Source organism: Physella acuta, unplaced genomic scaffold (assembly GCF_028476545.2).
Source record: "Physella acuta isolate Inbredline_101_S28 unplaced genomic scaffold, ASM2847654v3 ptg000503l, whole genome shotgun sequence".
NCBI lineage: Eukaryota > Metazoa > Mollusca > Gastropoda > Physidae > Physella > Physella acuta.
In genome coordinates, this window is record NW_026732022.1 from 243,525 (window position 1) to 249,216 (window position 5,692).

Genomic DNA, 5,692 nt, shown 5'->3' on the forward strand with positions numbered 1-5,692 from the left:
TATTATGTTTCCATAACAAACCACCTGCCCCCCTTTAATCGAAGTCGCGCTGACCATGAGCCCTACACACCTGACCAAGCGAGCATATTATACACATGCTGTTGTTTTAATATCTTACTGTAACGTGATCATTTGTAGTTTTTTTTTACTTGAAGAAAAAATATCACTAGATCTACGTCGTCTTAGGTTTTGACACAAATTAATGATGTTTGCCTACAATGATTTAATCACAGGATCAATCACAGCCTAGATCTGTTTTCAAACGTCAAGCTTAAATTGTTTGAAATGTTTAAAATTAAACTTGAAAAAACCCTGAAATACTTTAGATAATTGCCGCGGTCACTGCCCCCTCCCCCTACCGATAGTAAAAAAGTATCCGCTTATTTTCCTAGGCTGGCGGTATACATTTGTTGCAGTTTGGCTAGATTTATTCACCCGTTTGCTGGGGATATTCAACACGAGAACTGCCTATTTAATGTAGGCCTATAACCTACATTTTATGTGCATTTTTAAAAAGTATTTTGTTGTTAAATTAAGCTTGTGGACCCGACCCCCTCCCCTCTCCATTCCACATGCGTTTACAAAAGTATATTTTATTCGGTTCACCTCCCCCTCCACACGTGGAAGTCATAAATGGATGATCACGTTGCTCTGACTATTTGATCCATCATATGTGCATTGTCGTATTATTAGTTTATGTTACTAACACTAAATATAAACTAAGTATATGTGTTTTGAATGTTGTTCAAACATCTTTAACAAAAAATAAATTGTGTATTTGCCTACTAATGTTGACATAATTTTGTCTAAGACCACAAATTAAACACTAGACCAATAGTTTAGCACGGTCCTCAGTTTTAGTGGTGTTAGTTTATCGTGTCCTACGTATTGAAACTACGAGTGTAATAGGTGACGTAAAAGGTCAGAAAAAGTAGAACAAATGATTATTGCGTTATGTTATAATCGGTCTACGACAAATTCCAGAAAGATACTTTCCCGAATGCCCGAAGGCCGATTTCCCAAATAACACTTGCACGAATGCAAGTGTCCATTCGGTCATTTATCTTTCGAGAAATCGTCCTGCCCCCGTTATAATCATAAGTCCGTGTGTGTTCACATTATACTTTAATTATATAAGGTTTATCTATCAACACCAAATTTACTAGAACAAAAGTTATTATGTTGCACTTATTAGTCAACGTTTTGTATTGTTCATTTCAGTTTACAGTAAATTATTAGATATTAGATGTTAAAAAATGTAAGTTACTATATTATTTTATAATTCAGCTCTTGCTCGTTTGGGACTCCGTCTTAATATTGGAAACATATCGGGATGAAGTTAAGTCAGTTGAAATTAGTTCATTTGAAATTGTCGTAAATCGCTTACTGTACTAGGGTAGACCGATGTATGTCGACCCCCGACATACCAGGTGGTGTAATGTACCAGGTGAGGAAACAAACACCTGACGGAAACCCACGGGTCTAGAGACTGGCACTATGGGTGAGTGAAATGTTCCATCCTTTATCACGTTATGCTCTGTCTGGCTAACGAACATCACGTTATGGTGTGTCTGGCTAACAAACATCACGTTATGGTCTGTCTATCTAACGAACATCACGTTATGGTCTGTCTGGCTAACGAACATCACGTTATGGTCTGTCTGGCTAACGAACATCACGTTCTGGTCTGTCTGGCTAACGAACATCACGTTATGGTCTGTCTGGCTAACGAACATCACGTTATGGTCTGTCTGGCTAACGAACAACACGTTATGGTCTGTCTGGCTAACGAACATCAAGTTATGGTCTGTCTGGCTAACGAATTATAGTCTTTCTGGCTAACAAACATCACGTTATGGTCTGTCTGACTATCGAACATCACGTTATGGTCTGTCTGGCTAACGAACATCACGTTATGGTTTGTCTGGCTAACGAACATCACGTTATGGTCTGTCTGGCTAACGAACATACGTTATGGTCTGTCTGGCTAAAATTAATTTTTTAAGGCAAACTTACCTATTAGATTCAAATCTTTGGACAATTTTGAAATGGTATCTTCAATATTTTCCACCTAAAATAGATATTTTATAAAATGAATTAAAAAGTCACATGGTTACGTAAAACATACAATTGCTACAATGACATTAACTTTGGTAGGGCAAATTGTAAGAATAGAAAGTAATTCAAATCTTTTTTTTTTTTTGAAATTATAAATGTATCGCTTAATTTAAGAAAAGATTTGTTAGTAACTGGTTTATTAACAGAGTGTTAATATTTAATACCGGATTTATCAACGTCGCAATTTAATTTTTAATAAAATCACTATACATATACCCTCGTTTTTCTTTCTTCCCGAGGTTTTAAGTTCTGGTTAAAGATTTGAATCAGTTTGTCGATGGGCATCAATCTCTGTTGAAGTAGTGTGTACATCACACTGTGCTAAAGAGAAGAAGATTCAATTAATGCATTAAAATTTTGAATACTTTTACTGGACATAAAAACTAACATAAACATGTGTTTTAAATCTAGTAATAATATTAAAGTATAACTGGCGATTAAGCTACTATGTTGAGTTTTGATTTAACCAGGTTATTAAATGTGAAAAAGTTATCTGGCCAGCATGTGTAAAATTGTGTACACAGATAATTAGCAATTTTACCTTTTCTAATTGAGTTGATGTATTCCGCAAGTTTTTAGAAATCTCTTCTTGTAGCGTAGACATCTTAACAGAATGTCTTTTCATTTCTTGAGTTATAATATCTGTTTTGTCTGCGTGATCTTGCACATCTGTATTTATTTTAAGTAAGTTGTTTTCATATTCTTTCATATCCAGAGACAGTTTCTCTAGTGTTTTGTTTGACATGGATTCTTTTTCTTTTAAACTTTCAATTTCTTTGTTCAGCTCCTTTACTTTGTTATTTTGTTCACTCATTTGTTTTCTAAGATTTTTAAAATTCTGCTTTTGTTTTTTATTCAGTTGTTCGATGTTTACCCCCATGTCACTCTGTTCTGTTACAAAGTTGTCTCTCCATTGTTTTATTTCTGATATGTCATCTGTAGACTTGTCATTGGCGTCTTGTAGAGAAGATATGGCTGTCTCTATCTGCTCAAGTCGACTGACGTCTTGTAGAGATGATATGGCTGTCTCTATCTGCTCAAGTCGACTGACGTCTTGTAGAGAAGATATGGCTGTCTCTATCTGCTCAAGTCGACTGACGTCTTGTAGAGAAGATATGGCTGTCTCTATCTGCTCAAGTCGACTGACGTCTTGTAGAGAAGATATGGCTGTCTCTATCTGCTCAAGTCGACTGACGTCTTGTAGAGAAGATATGGCTGTCTCTATCTGCTCAAGTCGACTCACTATTTCTAATGCAATAAAAATACCAAAAACAATTATTGGAAGTAGTAATTACATCTAGGAGAAGAAAATAAGGAATACACTTCTACATGTAAAGTTTTACAAAAATGTTTTAATTTGAAAATAGTTTATACCCGCTGTTGATTGAACTTGTATAGTAACTTGATGTTTTGATTCACTAGGGTCACGTTTATCTGCTGCTGTAGTCTGTGGTGTTGACTGGGGTAATGATGGCGTATATTCCTCCACGTCTATGTAGTCTTTATTTTCATCTAGGTAATGTAAATGAATAAAAATAATGTGTCATTACATAACTTGATAATTGGATATGTGTTGTTAAATATTTGTATCAATTTCTTTCATGTTTCAAATCTTAATTTTGTTTGATGTACGGTATATTTTTTTACGTTCGTTGTTTGCTTTCATTAGGCTAGTAGAGATTTACAAATCTTTCATTTATTATAATTATAGAAGCACTTACTTATAATTGATGATGCCGCATTCAACAAACACAAAGTAGCTGAGTCTAGCTCTTGATGTATTTCTATGTAGGTGAAGGAGGGATTTTCATTTTTATCCTCTTCTATCCAAGTCTTACTTTTTTGTACAGCCTTGTAAAAAATGGTATGATTTTTTTAATGAAACGTGTTAAGCGTTTAATATTCTTCTATGTATTATTTAATCAATAACAACATTAATGATCAACTACTTGTTTCATAACATCCAACACAGGTTCCAGAACTTGTATCTGTTCTTCCAAATATTTTTTGTGCCGTGCAACAAGTTCAACTTGAATCCTGGGTCGCATCTAAGAAAAAAATTAAAATATTTGGTCGCGGTATTGACTAATTAACTTGATTAACCAGAAAAATTGAAAGACAATTTTAAAAATAACGTTAAGAAAACTTTTATAGTTTAAGTCTCAGTAGATTAAATTTGATAGCAGTATTATTCAGAAAACAGCTTTATTTTGTCATAGGCTTTCTCACTGATTAAATATCTGTCAAGATGTTTAAACGTCTTATTTCTTTGATAATCATTTTAAACTTACTACATGAAATTTTACTCTTTACTAAATAAATGTAGGCAAGTAGGCCTATTTAGTAAAATTATAAAGGATCTAACGGGAAAACCCGATGTTATAAAAAAATGTGTTAAAGTGATAAAGATGGCGACAAGAGACGACACGTACTAGAGATAGTCGATTGCCTCCAACTTTAGCAAATTTAAATGATTAAAAAATCATATTTATGTCATATTTATGTCTATCTCAAACTAAGTAAAATTTAATGTATATTCGAAATTAACTTAGACAAATATTAGTTTTATATTTAATAAAAGACAAATATCAAATAGTTTAAATAAAATGTGCAGCTTATTCAGCATACGTTTCATGTTTATTGTTGTCGTTACTGTGTAAAGATGAATTTAATTGTATGTAAATGGGATGTTTACACTTACTTTATAACTTTTGGAATATGTTTAGCTTACAGTAGAACCGGTCTTGTCTTTAGAGTGCTGAAGGCCTTCCACATCTGCCAAGTACATCCGTTAAAGTGAAACTTCAAAAAGGAAAATCCCGATATTACCTAATACATGACGTCAACTTCAAGGGACAAAACTGTTGTTTTTCTAGTTTCTTAACACATGAATTTAGGTAACTTAACATTTTTTTCTTTGTGGTGCACAGAACATCTCCTGTTATATAGATCTACAGTCGTCAAAAGGTTATTAAACTTTTTCGGATTGGGATTTGTGTTGGGTACAAAATAAAGTCCAGAAAAATGTCAAACTTAAAATCTATTGTTAGGCTGTTGTTTTATGGTAGTGCTGTCTTAAATAATATTATTTTTCCATGAATGGTTGAGACATGTGTTAAAATATCCTATAAATAATCAAGATTCTTGTATATCAAGGCTTGCATTGAATTATACTTTGACCATAGAAAATAGTTAACCTGTAAACGGACAGTAGGGACGATAGGTGTCATTTAGATCTAAGTAATAGATGTATGGTGTACTCTGCATTGCTAGTCAAATGATATACAATTATAATTACGACAATTAGGGATTGAGTTCTATAGGTATAACCTATTAGAAGATGTTGATGGTGGTGTCAAGAAATGGCTGTTAAGTTCCTAAATACACTTACCACAGATATAGCTAATTTATTGGGACAATCCATAACTAAACCATTTAAAAATTGTTAATTTTAATCTTCTATGCGTGAGATGTTTTTAAACTTGAACAGCAGTTGTTTCATTTAAGAATTTTCTCTTCTAGAAGGTTGCTGTCTCTGGTTATCGGGCCTCATCTCGTAGAGTGATTAAACTCA